This window comes from Canis lupus, chromosome 19 (assembly GCF_003254725.2).
Source record: "Canis lupus dingo isolate Sandy chromosome 19, ASM325472v2, whole genome shotgun sequence".
NCBI classification, from domain to species: Eukaryota; Metazoa; Chordata; class Mammalia; order Carnivora; family Canidae; genus Canis; species Canis lupus.
In genome coordinates this window covers 7,853,016-7,875,748 of record NC_064261.1, presented here as the reverse complement: position 1 = coordinate 7,875,748, position 22,733 = coordinate 7,853,016, and the positions used below count along the sequence as shown (strand labels likewise).

The following is a 22,733-nucleotide window of genomic DNA, read 5'->3' as shown; positions in this document are numbered from 1 at the left end:
CTTATCTGCCTGGCACCCATGTAGTAGTCTCCTCTCAGCACGGGTAGCCTAGATCAGGTGACCTCGTTGAGCCATAGTAACCTTATTTTTCTGTCTCTCCTAATGCCATACTCTGTGAAGAACTTCTCTAAGTCAAAGGAGTATGTGTCATCCACTACTTTATGCAATCATTACTGTTCTAGCTAAATGAAGTAATATGTCTTATATTTATCTGTATTTGTAGTATCTGTGTTACTGTGATTAACCAGAATATAGCCAGGTGAGGCAAGAAACTTAGGTTCTAAATTTGGTTTCCATAAGGTACTATGTAATTTCTTTAAAACTATAAATTGCCTAGAGGTCCTGGGTGGCTGGGTAGGTTGAGTAACCCATGCTTGGTTTAGGCTCAGGTCATAATCAGGATGGAGAGACTGAGCCCTGGGGCAGGCTCGTGCCTGGCGGGAGTCTGCTGAAGATTCTCACTCTTCCTCTGCCTTCTCCCTGACACAGAGGTGTCTGCACACACTTTCTCTCTGGCTCTCTCTCTCTCTCTCTCTCATATAAATAAGTCTAAGAAAAAAAAAGAAAGAAAGAAAGTATATATTGCCTCCTCAGTTAAAGAATGGGATTGCAAGAGATTCATTCATCCAACTAACAATTATGCGTAGAGTTTTTGCTAATCTTTAATATATCCTTATACCTGAAATCAGAAACTTACATGTTTGAAAAACAGGGCTTATTATAAAAGAAGCATTTGAAGAAAGTTTTCAAAATCTTTTTTATTTTATTTTATTTTATTTTATTTTATTTTATTTTATTTTATTTTATTTTATATTTATGATAGTCACACACAGAGAGAGACTGAGAGGCAGAGACACAGGCAGAGGGAGAAGCAGGCTCCATGCACCGGGAGCCCGACGTGGGATTCGATCCCGGGTCTCCAAGATCATGCCCTGGGCCAAAGGCAGGTGCTAAACCGCTGCGCCACCCAGGGATCCCCTCAAAATCTTAAATCTTATGTTAAAAAAAAAAACAAACACTCTTTAGGTGAGGTGGATTGTTCTTTGACTAATAATCAAGGAGCGCAGGTGCTGGAGTCAAGCACACCTCAGGTTTGAATTTAAGTTTTAGCATGCCCCCAGAGCAAATCATTTCATCTATCTAATCTTCAATTTTCTTAGAAATGAATTGGATTAAAACAGACTATACTGGCCATTGTCTGGGCCAAGCACCGTGGCCTCATCTGGCGTCATACTTCAAGACAATCTGGCTCAGGCTCCCCAGGCCAGCTCCATTATGATTACCTTCTTTTCTGTCTCCCAGAGTTGGGAGGCCATCGGGGCTGCACACACTGTAGTGATGGCAGCTGGGACAGACTCTGCTGGGGTGTGAGTTTAGAGATCTGCGTGCAGGGGTTCAGCCCTGGAACCCCTTCTCATAAAGCAATGCATGGTGCAACATTGAGGAGAGGCCTTCATGGCTGCAGCAAAGCTGTAGAACTCACTGCTCAGCTGGAGAACAAGGCCACAGTGTTCTGATGGCACCACCTTTCTGGGTCAGTAATGAACAAACAACATACACAGCACATATTCCAGTCACTTAGGACATCAGAGTCACGATTTACAGTTTCCAGTTTGCAGGCATATTTTCATACTTCCTATTTTGGAAGAAACAGTTGAAGAGAGAGAGGAAAGTCTGTGAAAATTGTAATAGGTGATTAGCTGCCACTTGCCCGAGGAGTCTTCTGGGAGGAACTAATCTATTTGTGGTGCTAAAGCAAGGTCACTAGATTGAAGAAACAAACAAACAAACAAACAAAAAAAAAAAAAAAAAAGAAAAGAAAAGAAAAGAAAAGGAAAGAAAGCAAAATGGACCATGTTCTTTTTTAAGCTGCCATAGCCAAACTGGAAGCAGTTGCCTGAGAGTGAATTCTTTTGGAAAAAGATCACATCAGGTCACTGTGAACATTTCTTTTAATCTATGCCTTACAAAGGCCTAACCTCCAGGAGTACGTTTGAGAGCAAATTCTGTTCGCAGTGGCATTAATTGTAAAATGAGGATTGTTAGATAAATCAATGAACTGCAAAAGCATTTTTCGTGAAGTCAACCAGTTGATAAGTAGAGGCAATCCCCCTACGCAAACCATGGCCTGTTTTATTCTAACTGTACTATTTAGTGGATATTCAATTTTGAGTACCATGAGCAGCACTAGACTGAGTTTGGGATTCCAGGAGGACTACTGAAGAGTTTTTCAGGAAGATGACCTTTGTCCCATCTCCATATTAACTGTAGAAGTTCTGCAGGAGTTCATCAGGAGAAGCAACCTTAATATTCGGATGCCTTGAATATTTCAACAGTTACCCTGTATTTGCCAATCAGGCCTTTAGCTGGAACTTTCTTCCTCCAAATTAGGGCAGATACTACGTAGCTATGTTTGAATCCTCACAAAATGTGTTGTCAAAGCCAACAGAGCCCAGGCAGGAGACTCTTCATCACAATAGAGTTATGAAGCTTTTCTTCGCAGTACAGGAAAAATCAAAATATTTTTTTCAGATATGGCACAAGATTCTCTGCAATGCTGTGTGCAGTTAGCGTCTCTTCATGGGTCCATATCCCCCATGTAAGGTCACAGGTTGATTATCGGAAGATTACTGAGTACTGTCAATGGAATTGAAATAAAATATTTGGAAGTTGTGGGATTCCCCAGCAGTAATCAGATGTTAACTGTATTCCCTCCACATGTTTTAAAGTCTATTCCAAATGAACTTTTCTCCTTTGTTAACTGCCTCACACACTTCACTGAATTCTTTGGGTAAACTTCTTCATTGGGAAGAAGTGTGATAAAGATGGCATGGTAGGGGCAGCCCGGGTGGCTCAGCGGTTTAGCACTGCCTTCAGCCCAGGGCCTGATCCTGGAGACCCGAGATGGAGTCCCACGTTGGGCTCCCTGCATGGAGCCTGCTTGTGTCTCTGCCTCTCTCTTTCTGTGTCTCTCATGAATACAAAAAATAAAATAAATAAAAAGGAACTCAATAAATATTTATAAAAAAAAAGATGTCATGCTATACAAGGAGATGTATGACAAATTGCTGGAGTCCTGCTAACTTGGATCCAAGATGACAAACATTTTTGTAGAGGCTTTTTTATCCAACATGCAGCTCAAGTTTTCAATTCTTATATTCAGTGCCACCTAGCTGCTCCAGATGGCACAGGAAATCTGACTGTCAATGGTGTGGCTTCTTATGAGGAAGAAGAAATAAGTAAACATCAAGAGGATGATGACAACTAGCTTTCAGATCAGCTGTGCGGGAGTCCTCGGAAGACTTGCTGCAGAACACTGGCAATGTACACATGGTCCAAAGAAACCCTATGGAGCATATATTACCTATTCACAATTCCCAGGAAAACACATAAATTGTTTAAAGATTTTAAACATCCCCACCTGGTACCCCAGCACGCTGAAACAAATGAACAGAAACAGTCATGATTGTTTTCCTTGGCTTCTACATTTGGAGCCCAGGCACTGTAGCATAGATGGCAGAGAAACTATAGAAAACATGGTATGAGAAATCATTTGACCCATTTCAATAAAAACTTGTAATAACCATTTTTCAAATGCCTTTTGTAAACCATGATTGTTCGTAAATTAATCTTTTAATGTTTAATGTATCAAATAACAAATCACAACTCCTATTTAAAAAAAACACGAAACAGTTTATGTAAATATTAAAGCAGCCTATTTAGCACAATTGTCACAGTTCTTGGTACATAGCTCTCACCAAATACTGTTTTATTGTAAAAATTGTGACTTTTATGGGGAAAGGATCACTCAGATCCATGCTGGAATCCTTCTGTCACTTTCGTTAGTTAAGAAAAGAACTAAATGTATGCATGGTAAATGAAAATATCTCAACTCTATGGTTGACCTAGAGATATAGGGCCTCGTTTTAAAAAGCTCTCTTAAATAGCCTTGAGTCTGCAAGTAGAGGCTGATTTAGCCTTCAAATGTGAATAGTTACATAAAAAATTAAACTAGCTAAACCAAACTATATAAACTCTTAAAAGGAGATGTAATAGCTTAGAGTTATCACTTGACATATTTTATTACTTCTTTCCATTCCCAATAGGTAATTACTCCATTGTAATGTTAAAATTCAGGCTTATAAATGCTGTTTATAAGACTATAAAGAGTTTTTTTTTTTTTTTTCCTTTCTGTAATCTCTCTTCTTTGTCTTGGCAGCCAGTTCAGTCTCTCACCATGAAAAAGAGACAGACGTCAGCAATATGTGGTGAAACAAGATTTAAAAAATAGAATACTCTTTAAAATAAGAGAGTTTTAATGTTAATTACTCATAATTACTCAAACTTTTCATTGAAATTCATCCAATGAATTAAAGAATAGTTGGCTTGAAATTAGACAGTGTTTGAAAGTGTTCTATCTTGCAAAATATATGGTTATAGGTATATATTGTGTAGATTAGATAGGCTATGCCCAAATTCTACCAATACTCTTTAGCTAAAAAGTGCTAAACTGATTTTCTCATTATAAATTTATACCTAGGTTGTCAGAAGTTTCAGTGATGCCCCTCTGCTGTCCTTCCCCACTGGGTTACATGAAATTAACAAAATCTATTTACTGAAATGTTGTGCTTATACTCTTCAAAGTCTTCAAGTTGGAGGGAAGTGGTCTCGGACATGTGAACACAGTCATCACATGGATTTTCAGCTCCAACACTTACTAGGTATGTGAATTTGGATAAAATAAACTCTCTGAACCTCAATTTCTACATTTTAAAAATAGAGAATAAATTTGCTGCATAAAGACCTTACATAGATTACATTAGTTGATGTCAATCCCTCTTACACAGAACCTGGTACCTAGGAGACACTGGATATTTCCTTCTCCTGTTCTATTGTTGAGGATACTAGTGAATAAATCTGTGTCTAAAGGGTAAGAGATTTAGGGGCTTGTAAGGGTGGATATTATTACTATTAGTTATATTCTGTTATAACAGTTAGTTATATTAGTTAGTTATATTCTGGATGGCAATTGAAGATACTAACCACAGGTATCAGCCACTTCTGATGTGTGACATGGGCAGGGTGCTTGGTTTACATATTTCGCTACACAATTTAATTTTATAGACAGTTAAATTTTGGTACCCATTTGCACTACCCAAATAAATAAGAGATTGATCTAAATTAGAATGCTAATTAATCCTTTAATTGAGAAATATCCTTAGCTTAGATTTATTTAGGTTTCCAAATTAATATGAATTTGCTAGCTGAGTTAGCTCCCTCTAAGGACGTGTAATCCATTATGTCAGGGAGCAGCATTCTCCATTCTGGATAATTCTCAAAATTTCAGTATCTGTTTCTATTTTTTTTTTAAATCAAGGATTAAAAAAAATATTAGCTCATCATAGAGTTACATAGCTTCCGGTGTATTATGACCCTTTCTATTCATTGCAGTCACACAACTCCATTTCCAAATCAGTATCTTAGAAGATGAGATTTGAAAGTCACCTTTATCTTTTCTGAAAAACACCAGCAATCTATGACTATGGATAGTTTATTTTGTGTATCAATAGCTTGCTCCTTCCTGTTGCTGCATAGCATTTCATTATGGATGTACCCTCATTTATTTATCCACTTCCCAGGTGAGGGGCATTTGGGTAGTTTCTAGCTTTAGGGATTTGAATAAAACTGTTAGGTACACATATGTCTGGAATGCATACATAATTATAGGTTTAACTTTATAAGAAACTACCACATTTTTCATAATGGCTGTATCATTTTGTACATTAACCAGTTATATGTGAGATTTCAAGACTGAATTCTTTTCCAGCACATAGTACTGTCAGTTTTTCCCTCCTCATTCTAATGGCTATTTAGTGGCATCTTAGTATGCTTGCAGTTTATTTCCCTAATGACTAATGACTTTGAGCATCTTTTTATATGCTTATTTGTCATCTGTTTATCTTCCTTGGTGACCTTTCTTGTCAGATCTTCTATAATTATTTTTTTATTGTTGAGTTTTGAGAGTTCTCTATATATTCTAGATACAAATTATTTATAAGATATATGATTTGCAAATAGGTACTTTCCAGTATGGTGGTTTGTCTTATAATTTTTCAACTATGCTATGGTGCAAAAGTGATTTGCATTCAGTGGAAACTGTATCTCAGATTTTGAACTTCAATCTTTTCCAGGACTGGCTTTCTGTGGAACAATACTTTCTTATGATGTTGGGGAGCAGCAATTAACCAGAACTTCCAATCAGCCATGCAAACACAAGGATACCCCTAAGTCATTCTGTACCCATACAACCATTCTATTTTTCACTTTCAGTACAGTATTCATTAAATTACATGAGATATTCAACATTTTATTTTAAAATAGGTTTTGTGTTAAATGATTGTGTCATTTTAGAGGCTAGGTTTAAACTGTGATGTTCAGTATATTAAGTGTATTAAATGCATCTACAATTTATGATATTTTCAACTTATGAGTGTATTGGACATAGCCCATCATAGTCAAGAAATATCTGTATTTCTTCCTAATACGTGTTTTAATACTTTAATACTCTGAATAGAGTCTTTAACAGCAATTTCTCAATTTTTATTTTATATTTAGCATCCTTTAGCTGTTGTACTAAAAAAAAAAATTTGCCTAGCCCAGTGTCACAGAGATTTCCAGTGTATTATTTGCTAAAAGTTTTATAAATTTATATTCTACATTTAAGTTTACAATCTTATTTGAATTAATTTTGTATAAAGTTTAAGGTATAAGTTTGAAACATGTTGAGTTTCTTTTTTTCTAATTTTTGTTTTTTTATATGAAAATCCAGCCGTTCTAGGATTACTTGTTTAAAAGATGGAAAGACAGAAAGAGTGTCAGAGGGAGAGAAAAAAAGAGGAGAAAAAGAGAAAAAGAAAGAAAGAAATCAGTGTTCCTCAGAATATATATGTGATTAAAATAAGTATCTGTATTAGGACTTTCTGAAATCAATTCTAGTGCACATTATTTTATACTCTTGAGCAGGTACACAAAACAATGAAAACAAATAAATTAAACGAGGATTACAAATTTGAGCAGGTAATTTGACAAATGCAACCTGTCTTGCACATGTAGATAACTGAAGGTAAATTCGGCAATTCAATTGTGTTGTCTCTTGTGCAACTCTTTATCTTAAATAAAAGATAAATTGCACTTTCAACTTTATAAAAATGTCCTAGGCTTCAATCTTATTGAAAGGTAAACATTAGTGCATTACTTCAAATATATTAGACTTTATAAAAATCTCTTTTCTAAATATGCAAAGTGGCAAATGTGTTACATACTTTAAATACCGTTTCAAGTCTCCTTGGCATCAATTTTTTTCCCTGATCTTTGGCCCCTTCACTGAAAACTAAGATAAATTGGCTTAAATATGATTCTTAGACCAAGTCTGGTTAGCATAATTCATTCCATAAGTAACTATTAAGTGCCTACCACTCTTACGGTTCCTAAGTGAACAGAACAGAAAATATAAAAATATCTTCCTTTATGGTGCTTACATTATAGCAAGGAAAAAAGATGATAAAGCAATAATGCAATAAAAGAAAAAAAATTATATTGTACATAAGTTGATAAGCATAATAGAAAGAAATAAGGCACAATAAGGATGTCCAAAATATAAAGGTGGCAATTTAAACTATCTTTGCAAAGTTTATTTGATAAGGATGGTTTTAGCAAAGACTTGAAATGCATGGTGTAGTTAGCTATAATAGCTATCTCAGGAGAGTATCCCAGGACAAAGAAAAAGCCAGTGCCAAGTCTGAAACACAGGAGCCCGCCACATGAATATACTGAAATATAAGAAGGTCAAGATAACATGTAGAATGAACAAGACCGAGGAAATAAAAAAGGAGATGAGATCATACAAAAACTTGAGGGACAGTATAAGGCTTTTAGCATTTACTTGGGTTAAAATGGAAGCTATCGCAGAGCTTGACTAGAGTTGTGGCATTCTGATTTCTATTTTAAAATGGTTGCAGTGTTAAAAGTGGACTGAATCATGTAGAAGTAGGGGACCAGCTATGTAGGCCCGTATGACTGTGGAAGCATACAGAGTCATGGTTCTTCAAATGGAGAAGTAAGGGAAAACTTCCTGATGGAATATTTCCTTCCAATAATCATGAAATATTAATTGAATTTTGGTGCCTGTTTGATAGAAAATAATTCTCTGATAACTGTGTTCAATAAGATGAATGAAGTTATTAAGACTTTAGTGGGCTTACAAAAAAAGAGAGCTTGAGTTTTCTCCATCCTAAGAATAATAAAAGAAGTTAATACCAGGAGCCTATAGTTTGATACCATTAAGGGATTCAGGAACTATGGTCAAGAACTTCATATGAGTTTGTGGACTTTGTAATTTATTTTCCTTCCACCTTTATTATTCACATTCCTAGAATCAGCTAATTTCAGCCATGTTTCTTATCCTTAGGCTCTGAAAAAAATACAGTGGTCCATTTTGCTTCTTTCCATACCTTAAACTATTCCACCTATGACCTTCACCCAAAATCTGTCCCATTATATCTTTTGAAACTTATTTTCTATTACGTATAACGTAATAAAACTTGTAGAATAAAAATGTCTCCAATTTTTCCCTAATGAACCTAGACATTTCCTCAAAATATTATTTACATCAAAGTCCTCTTTATTAGAGTACTTATTTACCCACACCATCAGAATAACCAAATCAGGCATGTATTGAGGTGAGGGAGTCAGCATTACTTTTGTTACTCAAAATCACTTCTGAACCTTTACTCCTCTACTCTTATGTAAAAAATAAATAAATAAAAAATAAAAAATAAAAAAATTCATGCTTTTGAAGCTCATTTTGATTAGTCTATTTCACTCATATCTATCCTAATAATCATTTTCCCATAAAAATCAAGGTCCTAGACATTTATCTTCTAGTTTCCTTTTCTTTCCTGAATTCTACTACTTTAATTTCCACAATTGTCATTAATGTTAATAACCAAATATTTCTGCCTCTCCTCCTGCTGGACACATGTTAAGATTACATGAATGACCCCCTGTTCTAACAGAAGAATTGTGAGCAGAAGTGATCTCTTCACTTCCTAGTCAGAGAATTCCATTGCTAATTTGTGCTCCTCTAGGGTCTTCTTCCCTACTGGTATGGCAACAAGCAATAATTGAGATGATGGCTACTGCTTCTGTCTAAATGTTTTGTAATGTACAAAAGAAGAATTAACATATGTACTATTGTTTTATAAGCTGACTACATGTGCTAAGAAACTGTTATGGTAAGATGGAAGGATGGCAATCCATATTATATAGTGGCAAAATCGTTAAATTCTTACCTGCTATAATTCTATGATGGGAAATGTATTTTGTGAACTCATAGATTTAGGAAAAATGCTAGATGTGTTGGCTACAGTTGACAACTAACTGTAAGAAAGAGATGGTCTCAGAAAATATTTATATGGTAACAAACAAAACCTTCTGCTAACCCAAAATAGATATAACATGAGCAGGGAATAAACTTTTATTATTTTAACTCACTGAGATACTGAGGCTGTCAACTACCTCAGTTTCTCTTAGCCTATTCTAACAGGCATACTTGACAAACTCAATGTCTAGTTAGATAATTTATTCAACACACTTGTCTTCATTCTCATGACCTTACATTTCTTATTAACCATATTTGTTTTACCTATGAAATCTTAAACTTTATCTTTGGTTTGCTATTAAATACATTACTGTTTAGAAGTGTTACTTTTCTAAATAATTTTTATTCATTTTGTAGAATCATTTTTTTCATGTTGTAGAATCGCATGCTATCAATAAATTTGTTTTTTGATTCTGCTGAGTTATTTAGTCCGTTATCTCTCTGAAATTCACAGGCCTGGTCTATCACTGAAAAAAGCTTTCAACTTTGTCCCTTGCAAGAATCTTTTTTGTTTTCGTGATTGACCTATGTCTATCTCCTGTTCTGCATCCCCACCAATGTGATAGGAACAAAGTAGAACTTAGCTCAAGCCCTATGATCCTGGAAAACATTACAATTAAATAACCCCTCTCTCTCTCTACACACCTTTGTTTTCCCGGAATGGTTTAAAACAAGTATCATTCTTCCCCATATGATATGGTTAAGATTCAAGAATACTTCACTTGTTAACCTATGAGAAGGCTAGATACAGGCTCTACAATTTGTCATTCTTTTTCTCATAAATGATTAGCTGAATTGTTTGAACTCACTGACTAATCTCCTTAAAATATCTGATGTCTTGACTTGACCAAACTTCAGTAAGTTTCTTTCCTTCTTCCTGGTTCCTGGACTTTGACCCCCTGCTTCCCACTCTGAGCTAGCATAAGACCCCTTCCCAACAGCCCTTCTAGAACATAAACTTACCTCAGGGAAAAACATTCCCTAATCAACTATCTGATTATATTATCTTTTTATCCCACTTTCCCATACCCATTCTTTCTAATCTTGTTCAAACCCTCCTTATTAAAAAAAAAAAATCCCTTTTTGCTTTACCTTTGAGATATTTGCAGATCTCATGGTTAGTGAGATCAAATACACTTTTTCGCAAACAAAATTGTCACAGCCTCTGAAGTGTTACTTCATATATCAAGGTAAGGTAAAAACATTATCACCAAAAATAAAATTAAAGGGATTCTAATGATAAATTTCAATTCTCAAATTTAGCATGACACATCCCTGAAAAGATTCTCTGATAATAGCCTGGCAACTACAACTTTTGATAATGCCTTTTTAATTCTTTGATCCAGATTCATTGTCCTGCCCTTTCCTTAGTTGCACAACCTGTAAATCACATTTGCCTGTAGAATTTTGTATATACTATTGTCTGTACTAAGAATGTTGCCCCCACACCTTCTACCTGTCTTTTTTTTTTTTTCCCTGCCAAACTAAACACTGTTTAGAAGTCAGTTTTTCTGAGAAGCCTTCCTCAAACTCCTAAATCTGTTTGCAGTCCCCCCCCTTTTTTTTTTTTTATGCCACCTTATTACAAAATACTTCTCCCATCAGGCCCTGAATTGTAAGAGTGTCTTACTTGACAGGTGGAATGGTCATTTCTTTCAGAGGGAAAATCACTAAAAAGAGAATGCTGATAATAGTGCATTTTGCAAAGCCTGAGTTATTCAATCTGGAGTGCCCTTATAAGGAATATAGTAGAAAAGTCCAGAGTGGTTTGACATTATCAGTCTGGTCAACTCCTATGTGCCCCAATAATATGTGTTCAAGATAAGCCCCATTTCCTATGGATTTGCTCCTAATCTCCTGGAGAGAATACAATTGATTCTAATAACAATTTACACAGGCAGCAAAGTACAAATCTATATTAAGGGGAAAAAGCTCCTAAAGGCAATCACATTTGAAAGATGTTACCTATTACCAGGCACACAATAAAGAAATCTTTTTAAATTATTATGCAGAGTAGTTAGAACCCTATTGAATGTTCCTGAATAGGGTCTTGATTTTAACTGTGAACAGAGAAGACCCATTGAAATGTTTGATTCAAACAAGAGATCCCTTTACTCCAAAGGTGAATTCAAGCAATACAGAAGGTTACAGTGCTTTCCATCAACCTCTTCTCTCTTTTTAAATGAATCTTTTCCTCAACAAAACTTGAAAATATTGACAAACTTCAAATCTTGGTCCTACATTCTCTTCTATCCGTATTATTTCCTAATGTGATCCAATTCAGAACCATGTATTTTAGTAGATACTCAGAGTCTTACATAAAAGAGTACCTATCTCTGTTTAGGTAAATTTAATAAATTTAATAAGTATTGAAGGATGAATGTGTTTTAATAAAAATTGTATTCATGTCCTCAGTATCTCTTTCAGTCATTTGCATCAAGATAAATAGCACTAAGGGCCCAACTCCACAAGTTAGAATCTTTGAGCAGAAGTAGACCCTGAAATTTGGATCTGAGGCTTTTACATCTGGGGGTTAGGCTTCCCAGGGAATATTATCCAAATTACAAATATAGGGCAGCCTGGGTGGCTCAGCAGTTTAGCACTGCCTTCGGTCCAGGGCCTGATCCTGGGGACCTGGGATCGAGTCCTGCATCGGGCTCCCTGCATGGGGCCTGCTTCTCCCTCTGCCTGTGTCTCTGCCTCTCTCTCTCTCTCTCTCTCTCTCATGAATAAATAAAATCTTAGGAAAAAAAAAACAAAATTACAAATATAAAAGTTAAATATAAAAGATAGTTTCCACTGAGAAAGCAATTACCATAATTTCTAAAATTAAATAAGTTGATGGATAGCATAAACACCATTCCAAAATGTCATATGTCATCGGGACAAGATGCATCAGATACAGATGTATTCAAAAAATTTTGGATGCCCAAAACAAAGGATGTTGGAATCAGACACAAATATTCTCTAGAGTACTGAGAGATTAAATACAAAAGGACAATAGTCAGACTATATATATATATATATATATATATATATATATATATATATATAACTCTAACCCATAATCTGCAGTAATGAACTCAGGAAGTCAGCCTACTATCTATAATAATCAGAATAGGAAGACAGACTACTATCCTTAGCAACTAGTCCAAGCAGCTAACCAATAACCCTTATATTATTTGGCCCCAAACAACTGGGTTTTGATTTATAACTGACAGCTCCACTAATTTTTGCTTCCTTTTCCAACTTAAGACCAACTGGAAAAAGCCAACTATGGGTATTTAACTAATCACGTAGGATGCCCTGTTTCTGTATGGTTGCTCCATGTCAACAGCCTTCAGAGCATACCTGAAGTCTTCTTCGTGTCTTACTATAAAGCTTTCCCAGCCCCTGCCTTCAAGTCTCTGCCAAATTCAAGAATGGGAAGCTGTCATGACAACATCCTGAAGGTGCACACAAGAGTCGTGTCTTTCTACAAGGTCAGCTGTATTCAGGCATGAAGGAAGGTTAGCATAATTATAAAGCAGGTTCAGGATTCCAAACTCAATGACGTTTCACTACGTATTTAAACTTGGCTTCTTACACACAACACAATGCAAAGCAAGAGAAAAGTCCCATGATACAAACAAGATAGCACAGTGGATAACTTGAAGTCAGTCTATGAGCACATAGTTGAGATAAGGCCTGGGTCTGGTCAGGGTCAGCTCTTGGCACTTACTGCTTATTATTGTCAGCAGCAGAGGATCTCTGTTCTGTTCAGAGATCAACTGGGCAATGCTTTCAGTGGCAGCTGCCTTTTTAAAATGTGATCAGACGTGAAAGGGTCAGTGTCAAGAAAGTCTGACAGTCTGCTCCAAAGATCCTCCCTTTATAAAGGGAGGCTTTGCAGACCTCTTCTGTTTCTGCCAGTTATCAGTTGTGAGTGTGTCATCAGCCAGAGCTGATTTCAGAGATATCTGGTCTTAACTTCTTGGTTGCTTGCATCCCTGCTTGACATAAATTAACTACTTGACATGAGTGACTTCATCTTGCTTTCTACAGTGGCTGACTCCCTTGCTATAGCAATCTCTTAACAAACAGCCCATGTTTGTTCACATTTAAGTGGTCTGTGTTTATTTCTACTGTAATGCTGTGAGTTTGCTATGGTTTTAAATGCTATGGTTTAAAAGCACAACAATCCTTTAAATAAGTTCAATTCACATGACTCTAATAAAAAATATGTTAAATTCTAGATTCCTTCATTACAATACCAAGCATGTTTCTGGAAGGTGAAAATTTCACTTTGGGTTATTCATGCAGATCTTTATATATTTCTTTTGATGGAAAGACTTTTCCACTGAACACCTTCTGACTCTGTGCATCTCATATCTGTTTTTCTTTCACAAGTCCATACCTCCTGTGCGCATCGTAGCACAATGCTATGTGACTTAGCACAGTGGGAGATAGAACATTCCTAGGAGTCTTTTCTACATAAGGACAACCAGGAATAAATATATTTATAAGTAGCATTAGGCTATTTCCAAACTAAATCTGTCTCTTATTCATTTTCCTCTAAGTTGGATCCCCCAACAAAAAAAAAAAAAAAAAGGGCCTATCACCATTCCAGTACCATTATACACAAGAGGAAATCTGATAAAAAAATAAAATAGAGAATGGAAAGTGATGGTAGATTTAACATGTTATTGTTAAAATATCTTATTTTTTGGAAATGTTTCACAAACTAATGGACACATTGCTAGGATTCCTCCCAAAAACTTGGGCCATGTCCATGAAAGAAGGGACCCAAGGCTTAACACTTCATTACTTGCACAGTAAATATCTGTGTGATATGCCATAGTCATCTTTAACTTTTGCCTTTCTTTCCTCTTCTCCCAGACAATCATGAGGGTTTGTCTGTCAAAGAAGATCCACATAGATCAAAATGGAGATTTCAGGCCAACGCACCTTTGGGCAGAAGACCAGAGACAGTTTTCTGGGAAGAGTAGATTGAGAAGGCAAAACCTGAAGTAGTAAATTAGCCTAGAATTGGACTGGGAACTAGAAGTAGGGAATTTATGCAGGAGATTGTGCCCCTGAGCTCTGAGGGTTTATATATTCATCTTACAGGTTAAATGTTAGGTTTTACTCTTTCTAGTGTTCTTTCTGCCTTGTAACACCAAGTGTTTGATAAAGCCATGATAACTATGTAACTTGTGCTTTGGAGAATTAAGGGATAGATTTATATCTTCCCTGGAGAAAGGTTAGTGAAGGGCATTATGCCTTTTCTTGACTCGCTCCTATGAAGCCAGCACATTGGAGCACTGTTTCTACATCTCTAAGAAGCAACTAAAACCTATGGAATAGTGTTCTGTGGTGTTGAGGCAAAAAGAGAACATGAGATGCAGAGAAAGCACACACACACACACACAAACACAGAAAATGGCAGGAGAGACACAGATAAAGGAAAATATAGCAAGAGTGGGGTAGAGAAAATGCCTTCTTGAAAGCAATATTTTATGGAGTTTTCTAGAGAAGCAAGAAATCAATACCCAGAGGAATATGCCAATTCATAATTATAGAATAGGCTATGTTTATTATTGATAAAATAAATCATTGTGCATGTATATAAGTAGTCCTTAATTGACTAAAACGTCTCAATGGATTTTGAGTACTATTTATCTGGAACTAAAGCTACTGTCAAACTTTAGCACACAAAAGTTATTCAGTTTGTATCAGTAGACATATTAAGCTTACTTTGATATCTTATTTTATGTAACTCTTTTATCAATATATCCTATGGTTGCTCCTGACTGTACATTTACTTGACTGTACGTATGATTAGTCACATTCTTCAACATTCCTCAGGTTAGGTGAGGACTAATTTCCCACACATTATATTCTACTGCAATGACCAGCAGTGCTTGGAAACTTACTAAAAATGCAACTTTGAGAATCCCATCTCAGACCTACTATATCAAAATTCTGGGGGTTGGGCCCAGCAATCAGGGATTTGCCAAGACTCAAGTGACTGCCACACTCTTATTTACCATAACTGGTCAGACAGAGGTATTTAAATATTTTATCACTGTATAATTCTAATAAATTCTAATTCTAATAAATTCTATAATTCTACTGCCACCATGATTTTTCCAACATGACAATCTAATCATGTCACTAACTTGAGGACTCTAAGCATAAAATATAATCTTCACATCAGGTTATACTCCATTGTCATTAATGCAATAATACATGGAAACAAAAATAGGTTTTTGAAATAAAGAGACAATTTATCCTTTTTGTTTTAAGTTAACTGAAAAACAAACATGTGGTAAAAGAGTTTCTGTGTTATACTTGATTTAAATTTAATATTATAGTACAAATATATTTTCATTATAGCTCCATATTCACTTAGGGACTGTCTACGTTCATACTCTAAAATATTTTGAGGGGATCCCTGGGTGGCTTAGCAGTTTAGCACCTGCCTTCAGCCCAGGGCGTGATCCTGGAGTCCTGGGATCGAGTCCCGCATCAGACGCCCTACATGGAGCCTGCTTCTCCCTCGGCCTGTGTCTCTGCCTCTCTCTCTCTCTCTCTCTCTCTCTCTTTCTCTGTGTGTGTGTGTGTCTCTCATGAATAAATAAATAAAATCTTTAAAAAATAAATAAATACAAATAAAACAAAATATTTTGAAGTAAGAGTATTCTATTCTTGGTTCTCAAATGGACTTAAATATCAAATTATGTGGCCTTATCAGTCACTGTACACCTAAGTGTGATGGAGAATCTCCAAACATGAAGCAGAAAACATATGGGAATACTTTATGGAAGAGAAAGGAGGATCTCAGCTGAAAAGAATTACTGTTGCATGTCTCACAAGAGATAGTAGCCTCAATTTACATTATCATTATTAAGTGCAGTCTTTACTATAATATGTTTAACACTAATGGTTCTTACACACAAATTTCCTTTTGAAAAGCAAACCTTTGTCCCAGGCCTCAAATAATTTAAGCAGATAAGTTGTTCAAGAAAATGAACAGGGATGACTGGGTTGTTCAGTGGATTAAGCATCTGTCTTTGGCTTAGGTCATGATCCTGGGGTCCTGGGATCAAGCCCCGCATGTGTTGAGCTCCTGCTCAACGGAGAGCCTGTTTCTGCCTCCCTCTCTGCTGCTCCCCTTACTTGTGCTTTTTTACTCTCTCTGTGTAATAAATAAATAAATAAATTGAAAAAAGAAAATTGCTGAGTAATCAGAGAGGGAGACAGAACATGAGAGACTCCTAACTCTGGGAAATGAACAAGGGGTGGTGGAAAGGGAGGTGCGCGGGGGTGGGGGGTGGGGGTGACTGAGTGATGAGCACTGAGGGGGGCACTTGATGGGATGAGCACTGGGTGTTATGCTATATGTTGGCAAATTGAACTCTAATAAAAAAATAAATATAAAAAATGAAAAAAGAAAATGAATAGAAAACCTCCAACATATATTTAATTTGAGATTCAGAAGGAAAATAAAAGAGAATGTAACAGTGACAATATATGAAGATATATTGACTGAATATAATCCAGAGCTGAAGAAGGACACCAATCCACAAATTCCAGAATTTCATCCAAATTTTAGGCAGGAACAGAAAAGGAAAAAAAAAAAATGAGGCCTAGACACAATATGTAAAAATCCAGACCATCAGGAAAACAAAACCGGAAAATGTAATACTCAGCCTTTATTCTTAGAATGCAAGCGATGTACTAGATCTCTTGCAAAAGCTTCCAGCATCAGACTTGCAAAGAATATAATTATCCTCCAAAGAACCTGAATTTTTCATTCTGAGACTAGATCAACAACTTAAACTCCCTTTGCCTCTGAGTAATTGGTATCAACACCCTTGATGTGTTTTTGTGCTCTGAGCCAACATGCCCGCCAATGTATAACTCCTAACTTTGACTCCTGAAGATCAGTTACAGAATGTCATTTATCTTTAGGAATTACTTAGATTCTTTTGTATATTATAAATCTCCTTCCTCTCTTATAATTTATTCACTAATCACCTAATCATCTTCCAGAGATCCCCAACCCATAATATCATCATATTGAGGGTTAAGATTTCAACATATGAATTAGGAGAAGGGCATAAACCTTCAGTTCATAACCAGGCCAAAGAAAGTTACAAGTGTACAGCTAAGTCTCTCAAGCACCGATTTTATAAAACAATAAAAAATAATGTTTCATGGGGTATAGCAAGATAAGTTGGAATTTAAATATTTGAAAACAATAGTGTATCATTTCAAAGAGGTCTTTGTTTCTGTTGAAATACTCTGAGATCTTTGTGTTCAAAGAATACATATATTAACTGCAAATTAAAACATAAATACATATGCTAAGATTTCCAGAACCACAAATTGATAAAGAAATACAAGATGATGACGGGATGAGCACTGGGTGTTGGCACCCAGTGGGTGTTGGCAAATTGAACACCAATAAAAAATAAATTTATCATTAAAAAAAAGAAATACAAGATGATAAAAAATTAAGATAATATAAAAGATAAATGGGGAAAATAGGAAAGGCAGAGTAGCATTGTGTGTTTAAGCCCGAATTTATGTCACTATAATAAATGTACATGGAATCTTATAGTTCAAACATTTTTCAAAGGAGAAAATCAAAACAAACAAAAATTACTACTATTAAGAAACACCTATAAAACTAGAAGATACTGAAAGCATGAAAGTAAAATTATATAAACAAAATATATTCCAAGCAAATGTCAGCCACAGCATCCTGAGGTGTTAACATGAGACAAAATAAACTATAGATGACATAATTACTATAAATAGAATTATGACAAAATAAAAAGAACATTGAAACAAATTTAAGACAGTTCTAAACTTGTATGGGCTAAAATAATAATATAGATTAAAATATAGAGTGCAAATATTATTAGAAATACAAGATTTAGACAAAGTCTCAAATCTTATTAAATAAATAGATACACTCCAAGTTATTGTTCAAGCAGATTTTACAAAGTTGTTAACTATGAACAACTCAATGCCCACGAATTTGTTGACTTAGTTAAAATGGACCAACTCCTTGAAAGGCACAATCTATCAAAAGTCATACAAAAAGAAATAGATAAGTTGAATAAGCCTGTATCTATTGAACAATTAATTCAATATTTAATGACCTTCCAAAATAGAAAATATTAGTCCCAGGTGGGTTCACTAGTGAGTTCTTCCAAACTTTTAGGAAGTAACTATGCCAATTGTGTATAATCTTTTTCAAAAGACAGAAAGATAGAGAATACTTCCTAACTCATTCTATGAAGTAAGCATTATCCTAATATCAAAACTAGATAATACCTCTCATGAACATACATCCAAGGGATGCCTGAGTGACTTAGTGGTTGAGTGCCTCCCTTCAGCCCAGGACCTGATCCTGGGGTGCAGAGATTGAGTCCCACATCGGGTTCCCTGTGTGGAGCCTGCTTCTCCCTCTGCCTGTGTCTCTGCCTCTCTCTGTGTGTGTCTCTCATGAATTAATTAATAATTTTTTTAAAAAGAACATACATGCAAAACTCCTCAACAAAATAGTAACAAAACAAATCAAACAATGCATAAAAAGAATTATGCACCAAGGAACAAAAAGATAAGCTGTAGACTGGGAGAAAGTATTTGCAAAAGACATATCTGGTAACAGATTGTTAACCAAAGTTTACTAAATAGGATTAAAACTCAGCAGTCAGGAAACAACCAGATTCAAAAATAGCTCAAAGATGTTAACAGTTCACTAAACATGTGAAGTTGATAAATAAGCATATGAAATGCCCAACATCATATGCCATCAAGGAAGTGCAAATGAAAACAATGATGAGATATTACCGTACACCTGTTAGAGTGACCAAAATCTGGAACCAACAACACCAAACCCTGGAGAGCATGTGGAGCAACAGGAACTCTCATTCATTGCTGGTGAGGATGCATCATGGTACAGCCGCTTCGAAAGACAGTTTGGTAGCTTTTTAGAAAAATAACCATATGCTTACCATACGATCCAGAAATCAAGCTCCTTGGCATTTACCCAAAGAAACTGAAAGCTTATTTCCACACAAAAACCTGTCCCTGAATGTTTATAGTGGTTTAATTCATAATTGCCAAAACTTGGAAACAACCAAGATGCCCTTTAGTCAGCGAATGGATAAAGTGTAATATGTCCATAAAATGGAATATCGTTCAATGCTAAAAAGAAACGAGCTATCAAGTCATGAAAACACATAGAAAAAATGCATGTTACTAAGTGAAATAAACAATTCTGAAAAGACTATATCATGCTGCGAGATTCTAACTCTGTGATACTGGAAAAGGGAGAGCTCCAGAGACAATAAAAACATCCATGGGAGTCAGAGGTTGAGGAGAAGGAGGGATGAAGAGGTAAAACACGGAAAAGTTTAAGGGCAAGGAAACTACTCTGTATGATATTTTAAACGTGGACACATGACATTATAAATTTGTCCAAATATGTAGGATGTAAAACACGAAGAGTGAGCTCTCCTGTAAACTCTGATGTGTAGGGATCCCTGGATAGCTTGGCAGTTTAGCAACTGTCTTCGGCCCAGGGCATGATCCTGGAGTCCCAGGATCGAGTCCCACATCAGACTCCCTGCATGGAGCCTGCTTCTCCCTCTGCTTGTGTCTCTGCCTCTCTCTCTCTCTCTCTCTCTCTCTCTCTCTCTCTCTCTCTGGGTGTGTCTCATGAATAAATAGATAAAATCTTTAAAGAAATAAAAAATAAATAAACTCTGATGTGTCAATGCAGGTTAGCAATTTTAACAAAGGTACCACTCTGGTGGGGGATACTGATAATGAGCGAGGTTATGCAAACATGGGAGTAGTAGGTAGATGGGAAATCTTTGGACCTTCTGTTAAATTTTGCTGTGAACCTAAATTATTCTTTAAAAAAATATTTTAAAAAATCACTAAGTATATAAACGGTCTGGATGACAGAAAAAACAAGCTCCATCTAAAGTACAAGCAAAAAATAAAAAATAAAAAAATAAAGTACAAGCATAAAATACAGAGTGAATAACTTAAGAAGACACTCTTATTTATGAAGAGAGTATTTTCGAATACTGATAACATTTAGGATCATAAAACAGACTCAGCCAAAGGGTTGAAATCATAGCTTTTATTTTCAACCTCAGTATAATTAAGTAGAATATCAGTTCCACCTACACCTCATCCCTAAGGAACACATAGAACGTTTGGAGATTAAGGTCAGCACTTGCGGCATTCATCTAAACACACTCCTCCCCCTTTTCTCATTTCAATTTAAAACATATATGCATTATTGGATCATAAATACAAATACAGAATTTGTGTTGTGTATAATTTCTATGGCCTTTGTTCTTTTTGCTATGTTTTTATAATTTCATTGTTTTTTTTTTTTTTAGTTTACCCTAAGTATAGATATTTTTGCACGTGCTTTTCTCATTTTATGTTTTATTTAATTTTATTAATTAAAATATAGTTTTATTTATTGGCTTAAAAGACTAAAGGATTTAAAAGATTAAAACACAAGATATTTGAGATTTTTATAAAATATTTTAATAATATGCAATCAACAATTGTTCTGAATTGATAAAAAATTCCAATATCTTTACTTTGTTTTTCTCCTTAAAAAAAAAAAAAAAAAACAACTGAGTTCTTTTCTTTGAATGTGCATTTTTTAAAAGTAACATTAGCCCCCCCTTTTTTTTTTCTCTTAAGCTTTAGCCATATGCCATTAATTCTCATTGAGGCTAGTTTTTAGCCAGGATCATATTAAAGTATTGATTTTAGATGTTATCTTATTATCTTGCCAGATGGCATGAGAGTGAAATCTCATCTTGGGATCTTAAGAAATGAAATAACCTACTTTCCAGAAATAGAAGGCTGTTGCATGAGAATGCTTTTTATAGATGTTTGATTTCTAATGATATGAAAACATGGAAAACAAAATGCAGTTGAACTCTACTGAAAATAAAGTATTTTAAACATGTACCTGTCAAAAGCTACATTACTACTCATTTTATCAGAAGTTTAAAACCATAAGTAATACTATTTTATCATGAAACAACAAAATCAATTAGGCATTTGCCTTGAAGTCTCTTCTGTGATATATTAAAAAAAAAAAAACTTTTACCTCAGTACACAGAAATAAAGGTACAAATATGACCCAGTTTAGGTTAGATGGTTTGCTAAAATTTATAAAGAATTTTTTGTTACTAGAAGTAAGAGTTGACCATTCACTAAAAGACAAGCTAACTGACCTTTTGATAGGGAATTAAAAAAGTACTTTTTCTTTGTGGATTTGCAATTATAGATTAATGTACCAAAGGCTAATGCCAACTGAAAATTAGGTTCTTCACCTAAAAGAATGTACCTTCCTGTATTTTACAATTCTGAACAATAAAGGGTGGAAAAAAGGATTATACCATAATGGATGCTTACTTTCTTGGAAATAGTATCTCAATGGAAAATGATAAAGGTGTCTAGCAGCATGTTTGGGGTGATGATTTTTAATTTTTATATACTTGTCTTTTTTGAGTATAGTTGGCATGCACTGTTACATTAGTTTCAGGTGTACAGCAGTAGTTCAACAAATTTATATTATGCTACAACTCCCCACAAGTGTAGCTACCATCTGTCACCCTACAATGCTATTATAATGCCAGTGACTATATTCCCTATGCTGTACCTTTCATTCCCATGACTTATCCATTTCAAAACTGGAAGCCTGTTTGTCCCACTCCCCTTCATCCATTTTGTCCATCTCCCCACCCCTCTTACCTCTGATAACTATCAGTCTGTTCTCGTGTTGATAGGTCTGATTATGCTTTTGGGGGGATTATTTTTTAATCAGTTTCAATTATCAGAGTATAAGAAAATCCACTTCTGTAAGGTGGAAACATTCTAATAGCTTACATTCACCCAGAAAGTGCTTCTCAGGTCCTGGATACTTCCCCCCTCTTTTATTAAATGAACCTACTTACTCCTCACAACAAATTTATGAGTTAGATGCTATTGGTATCACTGGTTTACAGATAGGAAAGCTGAAGTAGAGGTTACATAACTTGCCTAAGGTCTCACAAGTAATATAGGTTCTTGTTCAATACTGAGGATTAAATGTTTTTGTGCAGATCAAACTGTTCTCCAACAATAAATCTGATGTAGAAATATAGCCAGAATCCAAGTGGAAAGAGCATAGAACTATGAGAAAATAAATGGATTAGCTATTTGCAAAAGTGTGTCTGAATAGAAAAATAAGTACTTATAAAGGGAAAAATAT

The 22,733-nt window shown here is 35.3% G+C and overlaps 1 pseudogene; it reads left to right on the top strand.

Moving 5' to 3' along the window:
• Window positions 1–1,424: 1,424 nt before the first annotated feature.
• LOC112642722 (exportin-4-like) lies at window positions 1,425–19,440 on the top strand (annotated as a pseudogene).
• Window positions 19,441–22,733: the final 3,293 nt, after the last annotated feature.